The 25,682-nt window shown below is 37.8% G+C and overlaps 2 long non-coding RNA genes across 4 annotated transcripts in view; one reads left to right on the plus strand and one right to left on the minus strand.

The window, feature by feature from the left end:
- The first annotated feature begins 266 nt into the window (after positions 1-266).
- Positions 267-25,682, plus strand: part of LOC129626762 (uncharacterized) — a 37,337-nt gene continuing 11,921 nt past the window's right edge. The window contains exon 1 of one of the 3 annotated variants that reach the window (XR_008702190.1): positions 267-525. This is a non-coding gene — a long non-coding RNA (uncharacterized LOC129626762). Of the gene's footprint in view, positions 526-10,562; positions 11,135-11,715; positions 12,006-25,682 lie in introns of those variants that run through there. The other 2 variants (XR_008702189.1, XR_008702188.1) reach the window with 2 other exon arrangements.
- On the minus strand, positions 6,118-11,577 carry LOC129626761 (uncharacterized). The gene is made up of 2 exons (XR_008702187.1): positions 11,358-11,577; positions 6,118-7,498 (listed from the first exon to the last, which is right to left on the minus strand). It is a non-coding gene; the product is annotated as an uncharacterized LOC129626761 (long non-coding RNA).

The following is a 25,682-nucleotide window of genomic DNA, read 5'->3' on the forward strand; positions in this document are numbered from 1 at the left end:
TTACAGCAAAGTACTAGTGTTTAATTACTTTCCAAGTGATTTCTCATAAGTCAAATGACATCAGTTAGTTAAAACTTCCTCCAATGCATAATACATGTTACATTTAAGACTTTTTTTGGACATAAAATGAATAAAATGAAGTAATAATTACCTGTGATTAAGTTGAAACAAACTGCAGATGGATGTTCAATACCATTAATGAAGTTTTGTAGAACAATTGAAATTATTTGCATTTACAGGATGTTTATACTTATGGTAACCATGTGGATTCAAGAGGTCAGGCCACAGACTTCAGCTCCTATAAAGGCAGAACACCTGTGTAGCTCCTCGGATGTTTTCCCACAACCCATACCAATCTTTCTTGCTGAGATATGTGGAAGCTCTACCAGGGAATGCTAGGAGTGAAACGGGAGAGAGAAGAATCTGTAAGCAAATTCAAATGGTGAAGTTCAAGCCAAAAGGAGAGAGAAGGTCCTGTGAGAGTTAGAAACTCAGCACCAGGAAAGTGGCAAACATTGGACCCAGGTCAGTTTGAATCTGGCAAGTTGTACTTAATGACAAGTAGACTGAAAAGCATCTTGCTTTTTTATTTTTCATTTTCTTCTTTATGAAACACTTTACTGGACACTAATTGCATGTTTTGTAGGCTCTCTGGTCTGCTTTACATATAGACACTAAAAAGTATGAATTTTATCCTGTGTCAGTTGGAATGCACACACAAATTAAGTTCTGAGCAGGAAAATTTTGAATGAGAATTTCAGAAACACTCATCTGGCAATAGGGCATCAGCTTAATTTAGGTCAAGCTTTAACAGTTAAAACCATTAATTTCTAGAAAAAAATAGGCAAAATATGTCTTGGATAAACACAGTAATGGAAAAGAAGAGCATATAAGGAAGTTTATCTCAGAAGTAGAATGGGCATAGACTGGCAGCTGGTTAGGTATGAGGGATCTCTACTTAATTTTGTTTTTCCTTAATTCTTAAAGACATAGTCAATAATTGTGGGATATACTACAAGAAAGGACTTCCCAGGTGGCACTAGTAGTAAAGAGCCTGCCTGCCAGTGCAGGAGACTTAAGAGGCACAGGTTTGATCCCTGGCTACCCACGCCAGTATTCTTGCCTGGACAATCCCAAGGACAGAGGACCCTGATGGGCTGCAGTCTGTGGGGTTGCAAAGAGTCAGACGTGACTTAGCACGCATGCACAAGCATCACAAGAAATCTTTTGTCTTTTACATATTTTAACAAATGCTCTCCTTCCTCTTTTGAGTCTGGAGCCAAGATTCTAAATTTTATGATACACTAGGGAGTGTGGTGAGCACTACCCCAGGCACACCTATTAAATGACGTGACTGTAGAAATCTAGAAAGAATAATCAACAAAATACACAATTTAATATTTGCTTAGCAAAGTGTATATGGTATTTCCTTTGTTTTTCCTTCCCTTGCCACCACATTTTTGGTTTTGTGATTTGCTGTAATATTCTTTGGGGTGTCTGCAGATTAGAAATAGTTTTCTGTTCAGCTTTTTCTACATGCCTATTTACTGTTCATATGATAATGAATTTTGATCCCCACAACGGAGACCCTCAGCTATGCAGTTTCTAACTGATTTCAGCAGGAGTACTTCAATACAGTAAGTACCCTGCATATGAACAAGTTCTGTTCCAAGAGCACATTCATAAGTCTAACAAAGTTAGCTTAGGTACCCAACTAATACAGTAAGTTATATGGTACTGTACTGTAATAGGTTTATAATACTTTTCACATGAATAATACATAAAACACAAACACAAAAAATAGAGAAAAAACATTTTTAATCTTACAGTAAAAGTACAGTAGTATCAGCTACATCAAGGCTACTTTTCTGCTTGATTCCTGACATCCTGGGCTTGAGATACAGCCATTATACTACTGTACTCTATAAGTTCTGTACACTAAAGTACACCAAAGCACAATCATTTGCAGAGGATGCACGAAGGTGACAGTGTACGCCAGACCCATGAACTAACTTATGTGATTGGATGTGCGTTTGCATCTGTGAAAGTTTATAACTTGAAGGTTCATTTGTAGGGGACTTTACGATACCAAGTGAAGCCTTTGCAGATTTCTGAGGTTGTGAGCAGAAGAGAATCTCAGTTGTACTTTCTCATCATTGCTGTCTTTCCCTCCCCATTCTCCATGGCTTTTGTGTTGAGGGACAGAGTCATTTCCATTCCCTTTTTGTAGATTGTGCCCTATTTAAACCCTTAAAGGTTTTTCTGCCTATAAGCTCCATTCCTTCTCTTTCTAACTGATACAATCTTTTCTCACACTTAGATGGAACCATTTCCCCACTTCATTTATAATAGTTTGTGAAACCCCATTTGCCTTTGGACTTGGAGTGCTGACTGAAATCAATGAAAAACATTTCTTGCTTCATATTAATGTGGGATCTAAGCTCCAAGTTCCACAGAAGAATTAGTCTGGGGAGCTGGCTGTCCCCATAAAGGCAGAGATGTGGGAGACCAGAGGCAGCTGCCTGCAGTCCTGTTGACACTTCCATGGATGGTTATGTTGCTGGCAGATGGTGCCTTGATAGATGTTCACTGTGGTGTTGAAAATGCTCTGGGCACCGAACCACGGGCAAGATTCCATTCCCCTTGTTTCTGAAGCGACAAGAAAATATTTTCTGTGTCTCAGAACAATGCTACCATTTCCCTGAGACTAGTTTGAAAGTGCAATTCTGGCCAATTTAGATTCCCACTCTTACCAAGTGTAACTACATGATTCAAGAGACCACTCTATCCTTCTATCATCTATCTATGTAATCTTTCTCCATTTATTTGGGGAAGCCATTCCTAGTCCTAATTTCATTAGAACTTTTGAAACATTTTATGTTTCCTGGCCGAATGGAAAAAACTAGAACCAATAAATAAATACACAAGTAAAGACTTCCTCGGTAGTCATCGGTTTGGATTGAACTGTGATTCATCTTGGACACCACCAAATCTTCTCAAACAAGTTGCATCAAATTCTGCTCTAGCAGAAACTAGGTGGGGAAGCCTAAACAGGCAAGCTACAGCTTAAAAATAGGCTTCATGTATTTCCTTTGTTCTTCCCCAAGGAGAGTGGTTTGAAGAAGGAGGGGTTGAGTGACAGAGCTTGTCATTTTCATTAAAAAAAAAAAAAAAAAAACTTTGTGGAAATTATTTTACATAAAATTTTTATTTTTGAGGATTCTTTAAAACATGTTTGGCAGTAGCGCAGCTGGGCATCGTTGGTTTGTAGCTTTCAGAAGCCTCAGAGCAGAGGGATAAGGGGACTAGCAGACGTGGTTCAGCCCCATTGTCTGCAACTGGGATAGTTTCATTGTTATTTGGGGATGTGAGGGCCAAGCTTTCCATAGATTTCTATGAACTGTCTTCCCTCTCATCCTCATGTACAATATTCTGTTCCTGCACCTCTATTCTGTTATTGAGTCCTACGCAGGTCACCTATGTAAATTTTACATCATGTTCTAGTTATCTGTTTATATAGAAAAGCTGAACTGCTGACTCATAGAGTGTGGAATTTATAAATGAGCAAATTCTCCATCCTTAACTACAGTATATAAAATAATGTTAGCAAAAAGAAATATTTTTCATGTTTCAAGACTAATAATAATTGGGGACTCTCCATTCAAATTTGACTATAGAAAGATGTTGTGTAATTCATTATCAAGATATACATGGGAATGAAAAAATTTCCTTCTATCCTTTTAGGTTCTTCTGGCTGGTCTAAGAATTAAATTGACAATAGATACATTAACAGGAGAAAATCAAGCAAAAGTTTAATAACGTATATACATGAGGAAGAAAAAAAAAACAGGAAAACTAACTTGCCAAAATGATCTAAACTGTCACCTGAAATACCATCTTCTGCTAATGACAAAAAAAGGATGTTGAGGGTAGTGGTTTGGGACTTCAAATGGGAGGGAGTCAACTGATTTGGGGATGAAAAAAGCAAATGTTTGGTAAATGACGGTTTGGGGACAATGCAGTGTCAGTAGGACACAAAAAGAGCTCTTATTTCTAGGTCCTGCTGAGGTCCCTCCACCACACCTGGCCCATATTCTTTGTAGATATCTCTGGAACAGACCTTTTATCTAAATTCTTTTATGCAGTTGCATGCATGCTAAGTCGCTTCAGTCATGTTTGACTCTTTCTGACCCTGTGGATTGTAGCCTGCCAGACTCCTCTGTCCATGGGATTTCCCAGGCAAGAATACTGGAGTGCGTTGCCATTTCCTTCTCCAGGGCATCTTCCCAACCATGGGATCGAACCCATCTCTCTTATGTGTCCTGACTGGCAGGTGTGTTCTTTACTACTGTTGCCACCTGGGAAGCCCTTTAAGCAGTTAAAGGGGAGGAAACAAGAAAATCTTCCTGAGTCTTCTGGTTCTTAAAAATAATTAGCTTACATTAATCTTCATTCAAGAAGCACATTTTGGGGTGGCAAATTTTGCTCCCCTACAACTTCAAGGGCATTTCTGTCCATTTTTTTCATATTTATTATTTACATATTTGGCCGCACCTAGTCTTAGTTGCTGCATGTGGGATCTAGTTCCCTACCAGGGATCAAACCCAAGCTCCTGGCATTGGGAGCATGGTGTCTTAGCCACTGGACCACCAGGAAAGTCCCCTGTCCATTTTGTAAAGAACAGCACACAATAGGAATTAATGTCTGACCCACAGTACAGAATGGAGACATCAAATGACCTGCTTCTTGAGAAACCCGTATGCAGGTCAGGAAGCAACAGTTAGAACTGGACATGGAACAACAGACTGGTTCCAGATAGGAAAAGGAGTACGTCAAGGCTGTATATTGTCACCCTGCTTATTTAACTTCTATGCAGAGTACATCATGAGAAATGCTGGGCTGGAAGAAGCTGGAATCAATATTGCTGGGAGAAATATCAATAACCTTAGATATGCAGATGACACCACCCTTATGGCAGAAAGTGAAGAGGAACTCAAAAGCCTCTTGATGAAAGTGAAAGAGGAGAGTGAAAAAGTTGGCTTAAAGCACAACATTCAGAAAACTAAGATCATGGCATCTGGTCCCATCACTTAATGGCAAATAGATGGGGAAACAGTGGAAACAGTGTCAGACTTTATTTTTGGGAGCTCCAAAATCACTGCAGATGGTGACTGCAGCCATGAAATTAAAAGATGCTTCCTCCTTGGAAGGAAAGTTATGACCAATGTAGATAGCATATTCAAAAGCAGAGATACTACTTTGCCAAGAATGGTCCTTCTAGTCAAGGCTATGGTTTTTCCAGTGGTCATGTATGGATGTGAGAGTTGGACTGTTTAGAAAGCTGAGCGCCAAGGAATTGATGATTTTGAACTGTGGTGTTGGAGTCCCTTGGACTGCAAGGAGATCCAACCAGTCCATTCTGAAGGAGATCAGTCCTAGGTGTTCTTTGGAAGGAATGATGCTAAAGGTGAAACTCCAATACTTTGGCCACCTCATGCAAAGAGTTGACTCATTGGAAAAGACTCTGATGCTAGGAGGGATTGGGGGCAGGAGGAGAAGGGGACAACAGAGGATGAGATGGCTGGATGGCATCACCGATTCGATGGACGTGGGTTTTGGTGAACTCTGGGAGTTGGTGATGGACGGGGAGGCCTGGTGTGCTGCAGTTCATGGGGTCACAAAGAGTCGGACACGACTGAGCAACTGAACTGAACTGAACGGAAAGGATCTCTACTATAAGTAATGGTAATTTTACCTGATGAACACTAAAGACCTGAATCCAAATATCAATGCTTATATTTTGTAGCTTTGTAAATGTGGGTGAGTTTTCGAGTTTTTATTCTCCTGCCTTTAAAAGGAACCAGCAATAGCAACTAGCACATAAGATTAATATAGGGATCAAATGGAGATTTATATAAAGTGTTTGAAAACAAAGTTTTACACAAATACTTGTTAGAGTGGTTGAACAGGCATGTGTCTTTAACATCAGGCTTCACAAAAAGTATCTGGTTCTTCCATTTTCTGTGATATGCAAACAAAAATGGGTCTTTCAGGAGACTACATTCCCCACCCCCCAAGATTTTTTCTTTACTCAGAAAAATAAAGGATTCAGAAATACTTAGGAAGGGAATGTCAAATTTTATTTAAAATAGTTGGTAATGCTGTAATTCTATGGTTTGCGTATTGTACCTGTAGCTCCCTTTTAGGTTTCACATCCAGTTAGACATTTAGAAAACTGGAAGCCTTGTTTGTTTGTCTGTTTTTGAATGTGTTAGAGGGTGTTTTGCTCTTTTAAATTGTTGAAAATCTGATTAATTGGTTCACAAAATGATTTTCTTTAAAAATAACTGTACTAATTATATTAGGCATAGCGTTCAAACACTGGATTCCAGTTTTAAATCACTGATAATGCTATTACCAAATTTAAAATCAGAAGAAATCATAACTAAGAATTTTTCTTTAGGCATTCTTTGCTAAAAACCAGCTTTGATCAGTGTGTGTGTGTGTGTGTGTGTGCACATGTTAATTTGAATTTAAGTATCATTGTTACACTGACATAGTATCTTTTATCCTAAAGTTGTCACCAAAAGAAATGCAATTTGGTTTTTCATATAAAAATATTATCCAATGGAACTTAAAGGTTTTGACATTGTGTTTTATCATGAAATTCATGTAGAGGGTGTTCGGTTTGTTGGTTAAGCCCATTACTGGTCGATTATGGTAACTTGCTGTCTTTCTGTCTTCAGTAAAAGGGTGAAGAGCAACTACAGACTGCTGTCACTGAGTTTATAAAATGCTCTGAGTTGAGAATTAAATTACAAAGAGCACTGTGACCTACAGGAAAGGCTGGGGCACAGGGGAGTAATGGCACTGAAACAAAATGAAGCCCCAACCTGAGATCCTAAGCGGGGGGTCACATTCTATCATGGCAGAGTGGCTCCCCTCTTCCCAAGATTACCCCTACCATCTTGATCACTTCCATCCACAGCCTGTCTCCATTATTCACAGCCTCTCTAGATAGGACACTGTGAAGCATCCTCTTTTTTGGAAATTACATTGTCAGTAATCTTGCCATGTATATGCCTTCACCTTATGCCTAAGAGAAAACTTCCAAATCAATCTACAAGGTCCTGAAAAACAACTTCAGGGAGATACAATACAGACAGAATCAGAAACGAGTGTTCTTAGTTCAGGACTGAGAAGTGGACACAGTATGAATGGAAACAGCAACTCGACAGACTGCAGCAGACCAGGCTTCCCTGTCCTTCAGTATCTCTCAGAGTTTGCTCAAACTTGTCCATTGAGTCGGTGATGCCATCCAACCATCTCATCCTTTGTCACCCGCTGCTCTTCCTGCCTTCAATCTTTCCCAGCTATCAGGGTCTTTTCCAATGAGTCATCTCTTTGCATCAGGTGGCCGAAGTATTGGAGATTCAGCATCAGTCCTTCCAATGAGTATCCAGGGTTGATGTCTTTAGGAATCCTAAAGGAAAGAGCTCTATAGATAGGCACAAATCAAAAAGATAGTCACTGGGTAAAAATGGCCCCAATCAGAAGAAAGTCTTATGTACAAATAGTGCTTTGTCCATTTGACTTTGCTGTCAATAACCATTTTCAAACACAAAAGAAGCAATAATCTTCAATGCACTGGAGTGAAGGAGTGTTTGTTTATATTTTTTATGGCTAAGAGCTTAGGTCAAGGTCAACTTTTGGTATTCAATCCAAGTTAAACTGATGATGGGTCAAGGTATTCGGTCAGTGACACACGGAAAATATCTGACATACAGATACTATGTAATATGTCCTCTTGTGAAAGTCATTCTGTTGTGTCTGACTCTTTGCGAACCCCAGGGACTATATTCCAGTCCATCGAATTCTCCAGGCCAGAATACTGGAGTGGGTAGCCAGTTCCCTTTTCCAGGAGATCTTCCCAACTCAGGGATTGAACCCAGGTCTCCCACATTGCAGGCAGATTCTTTACCAGCTGAGCCACCAGGGAAGCCCTCTTAGTTATTCCTTCATGTAAAACACATGTGAAACTCAAAGAAGGGGATTTTCTACTTGAATAGAATAATGGCAAGCTTTTAGAAAACATACTATTATTCCCTCCAACCAACACAAAAATCCATGTGACTGTGATAATTTAACTAATAAGTACAATGTGGGTAAATTCTAGCAGCTTTTATGTACAAGCTATGAAATTTTTAATGTCTTTAACTGAAAGGTCTTAAGATGCAGTTGGGACTGAAATATTTTCTGACATACAATTCAATTATCTTTTATTGTTTATAAAACAAATGATGGGAAACTAAATGTAAACCCAGAAAATGTTTCTATCTCTATGAAAGCATAAACTCTTTATTTTTAAGCAACCACACAATCTTTTTATGATTTTAATGATGTTACTGTTATAAAACTAGGTTGAATAAGCTGCTCATTCTTTTGTGTTTTTTTGTGAGCCAATTTTATCAAGGACAGTTGTTGCAGTGTATGAAGCTGTGATCAGAAATATTTCTCACTGAAATTGTAAAATGTCTGAACAGCATAGTGTTTGGGAGAATTTTTTTTCTATATTATTTAGAAGCCTGAGTTTCCGCCCTTGGATTTTTAGCAAAATTATTTTCACTATGTCATGGAGAAATTTCCTTTTCAAGTTTTTGTGGCTTTCAATCAATAATAAAATTGATACAAGAAGATTAATAGGAGAAAAGGAAATTTAATTCAGATGTAACTAAGTGAAAGTCAGTCATTTCCAACTTTGCAACCCCATGGACTGTACCCTGCCAGGCTCCTCAGTTCAGGATATTCTACAGGCAAGAATACTGGAGTGGGTAGCCATTCCCTTCTCCAGGGGATCTTCCAAACCCAGGGATTGAACCCAGGTCTCCTGCATCACAGGCACATTATTTACCATCGAGCCACCAATTCATGTGTAAGGACGTCTCATAGAAATGGATCCTAAGAAGTGGCCAGAGCAGGCAGCTTTTATACTTTTTAGACAAACAATAAATTTCAGAGGAATTGACAGGACAAAGAAACGTAGGTTGACATCATTAATTAGTAAGGAATTTAAGTAAACTTTGGGCATGGGTAGTAAATTAAGAAAGAAGTAAGAGGTTGTTGGTTTTTTTTGTACAGGCTTCTGGGCCCCTAAATCCCCTATCTGGTAATAAGGATGTCTTTCTACCTTCTGGTTCCCTGAGGGTACCTTTCACATGGGAGATTTATTTCCTGCTTTCAAGGACATAGAGAGGAAGGTCAAAATATCCCTTTTACATTGGCTGTTTCTTAACTGACATTAATTCAAATATGCCATTGATGCATATTTGGGGCAGCCTACCCTGGGCTCTGACATAGGCTTACTATTAGACTTGGGTTCTGAAAATTTATAAGCAGCAAAACTGACCTTCAAGGTTAAGTGGAAATCTCTTTTTTTTTCTAGCAAACTCTGTCTCTCATTCCTCTTAGCTGTCTTTCTAGAACATTACCATTTTCTCAAGTTCTCTTTCTTACCCATTGCTTGTGCCAGTACTGTGGAGTGTACTTTTAACCCATCTGGGTCTTTATATTTAAAGTGTATATGTACATAGTTGGATCTTGTTTGTTTTTTAACCAATATAGTAATTTTTGGTTTTGAGTGTTTAATCTGTTTACACTTAAATTGATAACTGATAAATTGATAACTGATACAGTTCTATCTTCTTGCTATTTGTTTTCTACAAGTCCCATCTATTCTTTATTTGATGTTATTTCTTCTTTCCTAACTTATTTTGGATTAATCAAATATTTTTTACTGTCACATGTTTTTTCCTTCTCTTTTAATTTCTAGTTCTAACTTTTTGTGTGTTTAGTAGTTAAATATACATTTCCAAGGGTTTCCCCAGTGGCTCAGCAGTAAAGAATCCACCTGTAATGTGGGAGACATAGGTTCAATTCCTGGATTGAGAAGATCCCCTGGAGTAGGAAATGGTAACCCACTTTAGTATTCTTACCTGGAAAATTTCATGGACAGAGAAGTCTGGCAGGCTGCAGTCCATGGGATCACAAAGAGTCAGACAGGACTGAGCACACATGCAGTATACATTTCCAAATGCATCCTTGACGTTTTACCCTATGAGCCAGCAGGGAAGTCCCCTTAACATATTACATGTAAGTAAATACCTGCACTAGTTTCTGAATGATACAAGAAACTTACATGAGTTTACCTCCATTTGACTTCTTCCCACCAAATTGGAACACCTTTCAGTGTGAAAAAGTTATGCTAGTAACAATTATGTTGCCCTAATTTGCATGAACTAGGAATATGTTGGGGCAGTTCAGGACATGGGGAGACCCCATGAACCCTGAACAATAAAATAGAGTTCCTTATGTGAACGGATCTAAAGTGGAACCAGAGGTTGTTAAGGAAGCAGAACTTACATCGTACCTGGAGGCAACATAAACATCTGACTTGGCCAACCAATCAGCCCACCTGGAACTCATTTTCTTCACTCTCTGGAAACTGCAGCTTAGCAACAAATCAGCTGCCCACAGCTAACTACCTGCCAGTACTAACAGTAATTCTGCAAGGCAACCTTTGTAAATTCTCTGGAATGTCTTCGTTGTCTTTATAAGCCTCTGCCATTTTTACTTCCCTTGGAGCATGTTTGAGTTGCTTGCTACTCGAATCTGTGCTTCCTGAATTGCAGTTCCTAAGACCCCAGATAAACCCTTTTCTTATTTACAGTCGTATGATCAGGCCACCCAACCAAGATGGATGGCTGTACTCTTGCCCTCTGTCTATTCTCTGCTCAACCAGTACCTGCTTCATTTGCATCCTACTCACATGACTGACCTTCCCACATACTTGCCCCCAGAACCACACTACTGATTATTCTAGTCTTTAGATCAGAACATCTCCACCAGAATTATCAAAACTGCAGTGAGGGGCAGGGCCTCTCTACTGGTTTCCCTGGTAACTGATGAAGCAGCTTGATGTCACTTCCCTTTCTAAACAGCTCCCTCTCTCCCTGAGAGCCAAGACAGCTGCCATGTTTGGCCTAGCATCTACCTGAGTCTCCACCTTGACTGAGATTCTAGTTTATTTTCTAGTTCCTGGCTTCTGTTCTTGGGCATTATTTCCTGTTTTGTCTTGGTGAGTAATTACTCTTGGCATTAAGGTAAGGCTACAGTGGCCTCCTTCTAGTACTCTGGCTGGTTTTATCTACCACAACTATGGCCCTTCACCCTGCAAGGATTTATCTCACTGGACTATGATTCCCTGGGATGATTTACAGTTAAATTGGCTGAAATTAGTCTACCTGGGCAGTCAATTAGGAAAAGGATGTAAGACAAGGCAGTCCAAATGGGAAACTTACTTCAACTGGCATTTTGAGGCCTCAACGTGAGTTAGCAATTCCCAAATTGCTTCCCTCCAGGATACTAACTCCAAATTATCTAAGGCTAATTCTGAGTTGTCTCAGGGACTGACTAACCTCAAAGAAACTACTTAATGTTCCCCTAATGTTCCTCTCTCTCTACTTTCTTCTTCTAATGGTGTTCACCTGCTGTGCTTCTCTCAGCCCCTCCCTCTCTCTACACAGCTCTTTTTATATCAATTTCCTTTAAATAGTGCTGAGATCCCTCCTTCACAAAAGACCAACCGTCATGCCTCCTGCTGTAATGCCAGCCCCCTTTGAAAACCAGGTGTAAATGGTAATTGAACAGGGTGAATCAACTATGTTATCTATTACAGATCTTTGAAAAGCTGGAAATGCAGCTTTAGAGACCATTCAAATCCCACCCATTCCTTTTCACTGATCCCCACACATCCCCCATTTATTTCAAAAGGCATGTGACCTCTTGGGGAGCTCTTATGCAGGCCATCTCCTATTCCTAAGACTAAAAAATAAGGAAAAGAGACCATTTTAAACACAAACTGCAAAAAGAACTCTTTCCCAAACAGCCTCCTTAAAAAATTGCTTGTCAAGGGCAAATAAACATCTTAAAAGCCTTCTCCACATCGAGTGAGTAGACTTATTCTAACAGTTGTTTTTTGTTTTTTTTTTTAAATAAAGTAGTAGCTTGTGTATTATACCTGATTCATGACTAAAATTTTAAAGTGAAAATATTTCTGTGTCTATCTGTATATATGTATGAATGTCTATATATGTTCATTTTAAATGTGGTGTTTTTCTACCTTCAGATGGTATTGTCAAAATTAATTTTAAAGGAAGTTTATTTAATTGGCTTAAATAATAAGCACTTATATAAAATTTTCACAAATACAAAGTATCCCAGATATTTGTTAAGTTCCCAAGATCAAGGATTAATCCTTAGTAAATGAAAGCTAGTTGAAGTTTGATTTAATTAATATGGGGAAGTCTTTAGCATTGTTAACGCTATAATACTTTCACTGTACCAAAGATAACTACAAAGTTTTTCAGCAAGAAAAATAACTTTGTAAGTTGGAATTTTCATAAGTAATTTAAATGTAAATGAGAAGAATTTTTAGGTGAACTTTTAAGAATAATTATGCTTTCTATTAGGTCGACTTAAAATAGTTTCCCCTCATCTTTCTGGTAACTTGAGACTTCAGAGTTTTGCTAGGTTAAGTTAAATGATGGGAGTTCAAAGAATGACTAGATTATTTCCAAATAAGATAGAACACTGAACCATTCATTGTTAAACAAGTCTAAATTCACCTACTTTTGTCTTGTTACAGAAAAACTAAAGATGTTTGGGTCTCTTAGAAACTTTGAGAAAACAATACTGATATAACAAACAGTTCACAATTGCTTCTTAGTTTTCAGTAAGAACTAACATTTCTAAGGGTTTGGAATTATTCTACTTAATAAATTGTTGTCTAAAAAAATGCACAGCATGAAAGTTGTGAGTCTTTTTTTTTCTTTTTAATTTTTTTTATTGAAGGATAATCACTTTACAGAATTTTATTGTTTTCTGTCAAACCTCAACATGAATCAGCCATAGGTATACATATATTCCCTGCCTTTTGAACTTCCCTCCCATCTCCCTCCCCATTCCCCTCCTCTAGTTTGATACAGAGCCCCTGTTTAGGTTTCCTGAGCCATACAGCAGATTCCTGTTGGCTATCTATTTTACATATGGTAATGTAAGTTTCCATGTTACTCTTTCCATAGGTCTCACCCTCTCCATAGGTCTCACCCTCTCCTCCCTTCTCCCCATGTCCATAAGTCTATTCTCTATGTCTGTTTCTCTCCATTGCTGCCCTGTAAATAAGCTCTTCAGTACCATTCTTCTAGATTCTATATATACATGTTAGAATACGATATTTATTTCTCTTTCTGACTCATTTCACTCTGTATAATAGGTTCTAGGTTCATCCACCTCATCAGAACTGACTCAACCTTGTTCCTTTTTATGGCTGAGTGATATTCCATTGTATATATGTACCACAGCTTCTTTACCCATTCATCAGTTGATGGATATCTAGGTTGCTTCCAAGTTCTAGCTATTGTAAATTGTGCTGCAATGAACAATGGGATACATGTATCTTTTTCAATTTTGATTTCCTCAGGGTATATGCCTAGGAGTGGGATTGCTGGGTTATACAGTGGTTTTATTCCTAGTTTTTTGAGGAATCTCCATACCGTCGTCCATAGTGGCTGTATCAATTTACATTCCCAACAACAGTGCAGAAGCATTCCTTTTTCTCCACACCCTTTCCAGCATTTATTGTTTGTAGACATTTTGATGATGGCGATTCTGAATGGTGTGAGATGATATCTCAGTGTAGCTTTAATTTGCATTTCTCTAATAATGAGCGATGTTGAGCATCTTTTCTTGTGTTTATTAGCCATCTGTATGTCTTTGGAGAAATGTCTGTTTAGGTCTGTTTCCCACTTTTTTATTGGGTTGTTTGTTTTTCTGGCATTGAGTTGTATGAGCTTGTATATTTTGGAAATTAATCCTTTGTCAACTGTTTCATTTGCTCTTATTTTCTCCCATTCTGAGGGCTGTTTTTTCACCTTGATTATAATTTCCTTTGCTGTGCAAAAGCTTTTAAGTTTAATCAGGTCCCAATTATTTACTTTTGTTTTTACTTCTGTTCCTCTAGGAGGTGGGTCATAGAGGATCTTGCTTTAATTTATGTCATTGAGTGTTCTCCCTGTCTTCCTGTAAGAATTTTATAGTTTCTGGTCTTACATTTAGGTCCTTAACCCATTTTGAGTTTATCTTTGTGTATGATGTTAGGAAGTGTTCTAATTTCATTCTTTTACATGTATCTCTTCAGTTTTCCCAGCACCATTTATTGAAGAGGCTGTCTTTGCCCCATTGTATATTCTTGCCTCCTTTGTCAAAAATAAGGTACCCATAGGTGCATGGGTTTACTTATGGGCTTTCTATCTTGTTTCATTGGTCTATATTTCTGTTTTTGTGCCACTACCATACTGTCTTTATGACTGTAGCTTTGTAGTGTAACTGAAGTCAGGAAGGTTGATTCCTCTAGTTCCATTCTTTCTCAAGACTGCTTTGGCTATTCGGGGTCTTTTGTGTTTCCATATGAATTGTGAAATTTTTTGTTCTAGTTCTATGAAAAATGCCATTGGCAATTTGATAGGGATTGCATTGAATTTGTAGACTGCTTTTGGTAGTATAGTCATTTTCACAATATTGATTCTTCCTACCCAGGAACATGGAATATCTCTCCATCTGTTTATGTCATCTTTGATTTCTTTCATTAGTGTCTTATAATTTTCTGTGTATGGTTCTTTTGTCTCCTTAGGTAGGTTTATTCCTAGATATTTAATTCTTTTTGTTGCAATGGTGAATGGGATTGATTCTTTAATTTCTCTTTCTAATTTTTCATTGTTAGTATATAGAAATGCAAGTGATTTCTGTGTATTGATTTTGTATCTTGCAACTTTGCTAAATTCACTGATTAGCTCTAGTAATTTTCTTATACTATCTTTAGGGTTTTCTGTGTACAGTATCCTGTCATCTGCAAACAGTGAGAGCTTTACTACTTCTTTTCCAATCTGGATTCCTTTTTTTTCTTTTTCTTCTCTGATTGCTATAGCTAGGACTCCCAGAACTATGGTGAATAATAGTGGTGAACGTGGACACTATTGTCTTGTTCCTGATCTTAGGGGGAATGCTTTCAGTTTTGAGGATAATGTTTACTGTTGGCTTATCATATATGACCTTTTACTATGTTGAGGTAGGTCTCGTCTCTTCTATGCCCATTTTTTGAAGAGTTTTAATCATAAATGGGTGCTGAATTTTGTCAAAGGCTTTTTCTGCATCTATTGAGATTATCATATGGTTTTTATATTTCAATTTGTTAAAATGGTGTATCACATTGATTGATTTACATCTATTGAAGAATCCTTGCATTCCAGGAATAAACCCAACTTGGTCATGGTGTATGAGCTTTTTGATGTGTTGCTGAATTCTGTTTGCTAAAATTTTGTTGAAAATGTTTGCATCTATATTCATCAGTGATATTGCTTGTAGTTTTCTTTTTTGTGTGTTGTTTGGTTTTGGTGTCAGGGTGATGGTGGCCTCATAGAATGAGTTTGGAAGAGTTCCTTCCTCTGCAATTTTTTGAAAGAGTTTTAGAAGGATAGGCATTAGCTCTTTGCTAAATGTTTGATAGAATTCTCCTGTGAAGCCATCTGGTCCTGGGTTTTTGTTTTTTGGGGAGATTTTTGATCATGCTTCAATTTCAGTGCTTGTAATTGGTTTGTTCATAATTTCTATTTCTTCCTGGTTCAGTCTTAGAAGATTGAGCTTTTCTAGGAATCTGTCCATTTCTTCCAGGTTATCCATTTTATTGCCATATAGTTGTTCATAATAGTCTCTTATCATCCTTTATATTTCTGCATTGTCTGCTGTAACCTCTCCTTTTTCATTTCTAATTTTGTTGATTTGATTCTTCTCTCTTTTTTTTCTTGATGAATCTGACTAAAATTTGTCAATTTTGTTTATCTTCTCAAAGAACCAGCTTTTAGTTTTATTAATCTTACCATTCTTTCTTTCATTTCTTTTTCATTTATTTCTGCTTATATCTTTATGATTTCTTTCCTTCCACTAATTTTGGTTGTTTTTTGTTGTTGTTGTTGTTCTTCTTCTTCTTCTTTTTCCAGTTGTTTTAGGTGTAAAGTTAGGTTGTCTATTCGATTTTTTTCTTGTTTCTTGAGGTAGGATGGTATTGCTATAAACTTCCCTCTTAGAACTGCTTTTGCTGCATCCCATAGGTTTTGAGTTGTCATGTTTTCATTGTCATTTGTTTCTAGAAATTTTTTGATTTCCCTTTTGATTTCTTCAGTAACCTGTTGGTTATTTAAAAATGTGTTGTTTAATCTCCATGTGTTTTTGTTTCTTACAGTTTTTATCTTGTAATTGATATCTAGTCTCATAGCATTTTATTGTTATTAGAGAAGATGCTTGATACAATTTCAATTTTCTTAAATTTACTGAGATTTCATTTGTGACCCAAGATGTGGACTATCCTGGAGAATGTTCCATGTGCACTTGAGAAGAAGGTGTATTCTTCTGCATTTGGATGGAATGTCCTGAAGATATCATTGAGATCCATCTCATCTAATGTATCATTTAAGACCTGTGTTTCCTTATTAATTTTCTGTTTTGATGATCTGTCCATTGGTGTGAGTGGGATGTTAAAGTCTTCTACTATTATTGTGTTACTGTCAATTTTTCCTTTTATGGATGTTAGTGTTTGTCTTATGTATTGAGGTGCTCCTATGTTGGGTGCATAGATATTTACAATTGTTATGTCTTCCTCTTAGATCGACCCTTTGATCATTATGTAGTGTCCTTCCTTATTTCTTGTAATCTTTATTTTAAGGTCTATTTTGTCTGATATGAGGATTGCTACTCCAGCTTTCTTTTGCTTCCCATTTGCATGGAATGTATTTTTCCATCCTCTCACTTTCAGTCTATATGTGTCATGAGGTCTGAAGTGGGTTTCTTGTAGACAGCGTATATATGGATCTTGTTTTTGTATCCCTTCAGTCAGTTTATGTATTTTGGTTGGAGCATTTAATCCATTTACATTTAAAGTAATTATTGATATATATGTGTTCCTGTTGCCATTTTCTTAATTGTATGGGACTGATTTTGTGAATCTTTTTTTCTTCTGTTGTATTTCTTGACTATATAAGTCTGTTTAACATTTGTTGTAAAGCTGGTTTGGTGGTATTGAATTATCTTAACTTTTGCTTGTCTGAAAAGCCTTTTATTTCTCCATCAATTTTGAATGAGATCCTTGCCAGGTACAGTAATCTTGGTTGTAGAATTTTCCCTTTCAGTACTTTCTTTTTTTTTTTTTTAATTTTATTTTATTTTTAAACTTTACATAACTGTATTAGTTTTGCCAAATATCAAAATGAATCCGCCACAGGTATACATGTGTTCCCATTCCCTTCTGGCCTGCAGAGTTTCTGCCGAAAGTTCAGCTGTTAAGCATATGGAGTTTCCCTTGTATGCTACTTGTTGCTTCTCCCTTGCTGCTTCTAATATTCTTTCTTTGTGTTTAGTCTTTGTTAGTTTGATTAATATGTGTCTTGGCGTGTTTCTCCTTGTCTTTATCCTGTATAGGATTCTTTGTGCCTCTTAGACTTGATTGACTATTTCCTTTTCCATGTTGGGGAAATTTTCAACTATAATTGCTTCAAAAATTTTCTCATACCCTTTCCTTTTCTCTTCTTCTGGGACCCCTATAATTTGGGTGTTGGTGCATTTGATATTGTCCCAGAGGTCTCTGAGATTGTCCTCAGCTCTTTTCATTCTTTTTACTTTATTCTGCTCTTCAGAAGTTATTTTCACCATTTTATCTTCCAGCTCACTGGTTTGTTCTTCTGCTTCAGGTATTCTGCTATTGATTCCTTCTAGAGTATTTTTAATTTCAGTAATTGTGTTGTTTGTCTCTGTATGTTTATTCTTTAATTCTTCTAGATCTTTGTTAATTGATTCTTACATTTTCTCCATTTTGTTTTCAAGAATTATTCTGAATTCTTTTTCATGTAGTTTGCCTATTTCCTCTTCATTTATTTGGACTTCTGTGTTTCTAGTTTGTTCCTTCATTTGTGTAGTATTTCTCTGCCTTTTCATTATTATTTTTTAACTTATTGTGTTTGAGGTCTCCTTTTCCCAGACTTCAAGGTTGAATTCTTTCTTCCTTTTGGTTTCTTCCCTCCTAAGGTCAATCCAGTGGTTTGTATAAGTTTCATATAGCATGAGATTTGTGCTGAGTTTTTGTTTGTTTGATTTTTCTCTGATGGGCAAGGCTGAGTGAGGTGGTAATCTTGTCTGCTGAGGATCTGGTTTGTATTTTTGCTTTGTTTGTTGTTTAGATGAGGTGTCCTGCACAGGGTGCTACTGGTGGTTGGGTGATGCCAGGGCTTGTATTCAAGTGGTTTCCTTTGGGTGAGTTCTCACTATTTGATACTCCCTAGGGTTAGTTCTCTGGTGGTCTAGGGTCTTGGAGTCAGTGCTCCCACTCCAAAGGCTCAGGGCTTGATCTCCTGGGAAGAGGGGACCTGGGAGGGATGGAGCTGGGAGGCTGTGGCTGAGCAGTGAGTTTTTATTCAAGTTCTAAGGGCAGTGCTATGTGTGAGGCCCTGGGATGAGCAAAGGCCTCATAGAGCTGAAGACTGGGCAACAGTCCGTGGGAAGATCACAATCCAAAATTAAGCATCTGTTGCTCCTCTCAGCATCCCAGAAGTCTCTCTTCACTAGTTTCCCAGCTTGGATGTGGTGTTACCAGGATTTGAACTGCTGTCTCTTCTAACTCCAGCTCTTAGGCCCTGACATTGACTAGAAGAGCATGAAGTGGGGATTACCAAGGCTTCTGTTGTGGTTCTCACTCTATCACTTTGAAAGGTTGGACCAGTACTCAACATCTCCAGCCTCTAGTTTCTTTGGATCTTTTCTTTTTTTTCCCTTTTTCTTTGCACTTCCTCTAGTTTCATTTGCTCATAGGATGTTGCATTCAGTGACCTCCACCCTGTGCTCAGACCACATTACAGATGTCAAGGGCCAGTCTGGACCACGCAGTTAGGGCATGTGCCAAAGCTGTGAGTTAAGTTTTACTTGGGGCAAAATCAAGAGTGCAGACTGGGAGACAGCACCTCAGATAGCTCTGAGAAACTGCTCCAAAGAAGCAGGGGGGGATGGTCAGTATACATGAGATTTTGGTGAAGAGGGGATACATGCAGTCAAGCAAATATTTTTTCCAGGTTTCTGCTAGTCTTGTGAAGCGTTTGCTAGCCATGAGAAACAAATATCACCATGAAGGATTTTAGTGCTTTTCTATATATGAGGAGATTCAAGAATTGGGCTCATAAAAATCAGCTCCTGAAAATATCTATCTGAAGACCTATCTTGCCAGTTCCTGCCCCCACCAGCACAGAGTACCTCATTTCTGCTTTCCACCCTGAACCCCTTTAAGGTGTGTTGAAGGTCAGCCGCTGTAACAGCACATGATTTGATCCTTGTAGATGGCAAGTGCCAATTTGTAGTTGACTGTATATACTTAAACCTACTAAAATTAATAAGGAAACATTTCATATACAAGGAGATTTTATTAAATGGTTTAAGGAGTGGAAGGCACACTTTTTTAAGAAAGTGATTTTGTCCTGAAACAGTAAAAGTTGAAGTGTTAGACTCTCAGTCAATTCTTTGCAACCCCTGCTGATTATTTCTAAATGGCAGATTAAATAAACTGTGCCGCCTTATTCTCATCATCTGTAAAACAGAGATTAAAATGTGATTCCATGCAGTCAAACTCATATAGATGTTATGATGGTTTTTTTAAATGTTTAGGACACAAGACACTGCCTGGCATATAGTACTTACTTAACAAAAGATAGCACTATTTTTCCCCATAATTTTTTTTTCATAAACACATCCTTGCCTTAGCTGACATTCATGCTTTGTATTTCTGATAATCTTCTGTTGTTCAAGACTGGAAGGTACAGTCCCATCAGCCTGGAGGACTGGCCTTCAGTCTGTTGCTGCTACTGATCTTTCTTAATGCACTTCAGACCTATTACCCTTATGCTGACAAAGCTTTATAGCTTGGCCACTACCTGAGACTGAAGTCCAAACTTAGCATGGCAAAGAATTTCCCTGAGTCCTTCCCTGCCACTCCCTCTATACAGCCCACATGCTACCAAACTCAACTCGTGCTTCTCTCTGTTCAGTAAATCACTTTTTTGGGCCTTTGCTCAGGCTGCTTGGAGAGCACTTATTCTTCATGACCCAGCTCATCTTTATTGTATAAGCTTCCCCTGCCTTTCACAACTAAGTTTCCCATTTCTCTACTCCAGTATAACCTCGTATATGTAGGCAGCTCTGAAAACAAGAAAAATGAGTGTTTGAGAGTTAACCTAATAACTGAGGTCAACATGCCAAAGACACTTTAGAGGTAACGTTTCGCCAACCAGAATCATGAAGAACCACAGCAGTGGTTCTCATCCCCAGAGGAGCATATAAAAGAATTTGTTGGATTTTTTTTTTGTCATAACAGTGATTGAACTGTACAGTCATTTCTGCTATAATGCTTCTTTTGAAACCATAAATTTATTCCAAGAAAATCAGTATATTAGGAAACAATTTTAGCATAAGGTGAATTTAACATTTGCTTTTTTGCAAAATTTCATGAGGGAAAATTATGATAATGCAAATAACGGCACCAAGATGAACCAGATGCATGGAAATAAACAACACACACACACACTCAAACATCTACTAGTACCTCAGTTTACCATGTATGTTATGCTACATAAGTTATGTTTTGTTGTCCTTTCGCATTTGTAAATATATATTCACAAATGCAAAAGGACAACAGAAAGACTGATGTTGATGCTGAAATGCCAATACTTTGGCCACCTGATGCAAAGAACTGACTCACTGGAAAAGACCCTGATGCTGGGCAAGATTGAAGGAGGGAGGAGAAGGGGACGACAGAGGATGAGATGGTTGGATGGCATCACTGACTTGCTGAACATGGGTTTGAGTAAACTCTGGGAATTGGTGATGGACAGGGAGGCCTGGTGTGCTGCAGTCCATGGGGTTGAAAAGAGCTGGACATGACTGAGCAACTGAACTGAACTGATACAACACAAACCAAACACTTTTTCAACATCACAAATCTTTTTAAGCATCCTGGCTCAAAACTCCAAGGTGGCTCAGATGGTAAAGAATCTGCCTGCAAGGCAGAAGACCTGGGTTTGATTCTCCAAGAAAGGAATGACAACCCACTCCAGTATGCTCACCTGGAGAAACCCATGAACAGAGGACCCTGCGGGCTACAGTCCATAGTGGCGCACAGAGTCGGACACGACTGAGCAACTAACACTTTCACTTTCTTTTCAAAACCCCAAGTAGTACTTACAAAAAAGGAAACACCTGAAGGTCCTCATGGAAACTGTCAGCTATCCTCTTGGTGCTATAGTGTCAGGCTTAGAGGTTTCCAAGAACACCATGATGTCCAGCGTCTTCAGTTGCCAGGCAAAGCTCTGGATGCAGATGAGAAAGTTGGAAAAGAATTTTAAGCAATAATTCCTAACTTAATTGAAGAAGAAGGTTATACATTGGATCAAAATTTCAATTTTGATGAAATAGACATCTGCTATAAACATGTACCTTGAAGGGCCTGAATCTCAAATGTAAAAACATGCCGTGGGATTAAAAGCTGAGCGAGATCTCCAGAAGGTTAATGAGCCATATCTCTCTGCATCTGATGCTACAGATCAGAAAACCTGCCTCCTAGTACCTCAGAATCACTTTCAAGTTGCATCCCTTCCTACGCCCACTTCCCCAAATAAACTCCAGGTCTTTTGCAAGATAAAATACCATATTTATCCTAGATTTTATACATTTATTATCACTGGATATATAGAAAATTTGGCTTCCCTTGTGGCTCAGCTGGTAAATAATCTGCCTGCAATGTGGGAGACCTGGGTTTGATCCCTGGGTTGGGAAGATCCCCTGGAGAAGGGAAAGGCTACCCACTCCAGTATTCTGGCCTGGAGAATTCGATGGACTGTATAGTCCATGGGGTTGCAAAGAGTTGGACAAGACTGAGCAACTTTCACTCACATATAGAAAATTGTACTACCCTTTTTTATGATGTTTCTATCTTGTTTTAAACATGTTGATGACAAAATTTAGCCCCTTTTCCCCATCAAAATCTCTGTGGCTCTTAATTTGTATTTTTAAAGGAGTGTGTATATCATGTTATAGCAGAACTGACTATACCATTGATACCTGGTGTGCGGATGCTAGGAAGGGTAGATGATGCCCCGCGTGGGAAAACCCCCAAACTTCCTTGTGTTGGACATTAGTTCCTATGTCCCTAGCGGCATAAGCACATATTTAAAAAACTATATATAATTATTGGAGTTGAGATCCCAGTTCAATTTCACAGATAGACTGAAAAGGTTTTTGTGCTAAATGGCTTTAGTTGTGTCCGACTCTTTGTGACCCCATGGACTGTATCCCACAAGTCTCCTCCATCCATGGGATTCTCCAGGTAAGAATACTGGAGTGGGTTGTCATTTCCTTCTCCAAAAGGTTTTTGAGTAGCTTATTATTAAATATGTACTGAATTTTCAAGAAATGGCATTACCACATAAATTAAGAGGGAATTTTTTTTTCCCCCAAAATTTTTTATCATCTGGGGAAGTGGTCTCTTGGTGGCAATGCCAGTTAGGATTGTTTAGTTGCCAAAAAAGAACATGCACACAAATGTGATAAACAAAAATCCCCAGTATCATCTGTCTGTTCCTGTAAGTGTTATTTTTATAGTGATTCCACCTACTTCTGCAAAGACCTAATTACTTCATTATACCTTCTAGTGTAGTCATTCTATGAAAATACATATTATAAATAAAATTGATAATATGTTAAAAATACATTTTGTAAATGAAATTCCTTAATAGATTAAGAGTATCATGTTATAGTAACTGCTTTTATTTTCTGTATTCTCGTGTTTTGAAATCTGCAGTCTTGCCAATCCTGTTAGGACTGCCCTCCTCTTACTGTTGTTGATAATGTTTTGAATTCCCATTATATTTGCATAGCTATAGTCTGCTCTGTTCAGTGGCAGATTCTTGAAATGGAATTTTACTTTCTTTAGACTTAGATAAACATAATGTTGACAGAGTGACAGGCACAAAGAAGGTGCTGAATGAGAAAATTATATAAAGCTATAAGGTTATCAATCATTAATTTTTTTCATTGTTTGGGAAACAGAATAAACTTGAACTACAAGCTTAGTTGGTTCTGAGAGCAAGATCCCTGCTTTGCTGCTTGTAGGCTATATGTTCTTGATAATGTTCTTTAATCCTTAGTTCAGTTCAGTTCAGTCACTCAGTCATGTCCTACTCTTGGTGACCCTATGGACTGTAGCACTCCAGGCCTCCCTGTCCATCACCAACTCCCGAGTTTATTCAAACTCATGTCCATTGAGCTGGTGATGCCATCCAACCATCTCATCCTCTGTCATCCCCTTCTCCTCCCACCTTCAATTTAATTTAAGGATTAAATACTAATCTGTATTAGTACACTGAGAATAAACATAGTACTTACATTAGAAGGTCCATAATTATTTATACATATAAAGTATTTAATGAAAGACATGGTTCCCTAAGCCCTTGGTAAATTTAATTTCCATTACTATTATCATTTCTGTTTTGATATTTTGATATTGTTTTTAATCTTTTTATTCCCATCTAATAAGCTGAATTAGAAATTAATAAGCTGAATTGCTTGTGCCTGTCATGAAAGTTGTTTGATTCCCTTAACTTTGGTGTATGTATAATGCAGAAAGTAAGACTCTAATATTTAAATCTTGAATTTAGCATGTCAGATATTTAAGAATAATTCCATACTGTTTTACCTCTACCAGACTCTCTCAGTTCCCATATTTGGGAAAAAATGGCTTCCCTTCACATGAGAAGAGGGCTTCCCTGGTGGCTCAGAGGTTAAAGCATCTGCCTGCAATGTGGGAGACCTGGGTTCGATACCTGGGTTGGGAAGATCCCCTGGAGAAGGAAATGGCAACCCACTCCAGTAGTCTTGCCTGGAGAATCCCATGGACGGAGGAGCCTGGTGGGCTACAGTCCATGGGGTCGCAAAGAGTCGGACACGACTGAGCGACTTCACTTTCACTTTCACATGAGAATGCTTTAATGGAAGAAATTTTGTCTATATCATCTTGATAGTTTTGACTGAAAGGGTTAACCATATGGATAATGAAGGACAATATCATGTTATGACTTTATATTATCCTAAATTGAAAAACATCAAGGATGACTTTCAGAGAAAAATTAATGAATGGAAGAGTCAAATGATTCTTGCAAAGGTAAATCATGTAGCTAACATTACTTATAAGTGCTTTCCTCCAGATTCTAGCCCTTTGTTTTCTTCGCTTATTTTCTCCTTTTGGTTCTGAGGTCTTAAAAATAAACCACAGGAACAAATAAACTCCATAAATTTCCAATGATAGGATTACTTATAATTTAGAGAATAGTATAATAAGCAGGATGAAGCCTTGCTAAAATTAACAAAAATTTACCTACCAGGAGCATGACTTTGGAACTTGTAGTTTCATGTATTCACTGAAAGAACACCTGTTAAACTCACTAATTTTGATTTCTGCTACTGTCCTCAGTTCCAGTGCCAACTTCCCTCTATTATGTGCATTAAAGTTGAATGTAGGCTCCACAAAAAGTTTATAGAGTTTAATGCTAACATTTCATGGTGCTGATTCAAATCAATTCCAAAAAAAATAATTATGTTGGAAACACAATAGTCAGCACAAGCACAATCCAGTAATTTGCAAGCAGAGCTGGCTACTTTCCAGAGAGGAGCACCGAGAGGGGGTGGGGGGAAACTTCACAACTGAGTAATCATTGGTCTTTTCAGTTATTGATTTTCAAATACTGCAACATATTGCAGAGGTATCCCCAGGTAAAGTAGAGGTGAAAAGGACGTCAAAACAAGGAGAAAGGTAGAATAGTCACCTCTGTAACATTCAATAAAACATTTGTTATATGCAATGAGAAGAATCATGGCCATGTGACTTTGAAAAAACCCACCATATTGTTAAGGCTTTTGGTGATTTTCTCATATCTGGGACATTTGTGGTTAAACCACCTAATCTAGTTAGATGTTTCTTTTTCAATAGTCTTTTATTGCTTGTTTGTTTTTATTCTTAAGCAACCATGTGTGTATGATCTATTCTTTAATAAGAGGTAACAGATTAAATGGAACAATTTATGATGATTGCTTCTTTGACAAACGTAATTTAATCTTTTTGGTTCTTTGAGATTCCATTGCATTCAGTTACTTTAAAAATATTTTCATGTGTAACTATATATGTGACTTTATAATGCATTTCACTTGGAAAATGAGACATCACCTAAAATAATACCTTCTTTTAAAATTTCCAGAATAGTACATGATATGTGATAAAGCATGCATTCATTTCAACTCAGTTCCAGAACCTTGCTACATGCTCAGCCCTCTACTAGGTGCTACAGGGAATACAGAAGAATTCCGTTGTAGATGGTGTATGTTTACTATGTGATCAGAGCATGAACAGTTATGTTAGTTGCTAGTGAACAAAAGCATGCACTACGGGACTAGATGTTAATTTTTAAAAATTGAACTTGGGATATTAATAAATG

This window comes from Bubalus kerabau, chromosome 14 (genome assembly GCF_029407905.1).
Source record: "Bubalus kerabau isolate K-KA32 ecotype Philippines breed swamp buffalo chromosome 14, PCC_UOA_SB_1v2, whole genome shotgun sequence".
Classification (NCBI taxonomy): Eukaryota; Metazoa; Chordata; class Mammalia; order Artiodactyla; family Bovidae; genus Bubalus; species Bubalus kerabau.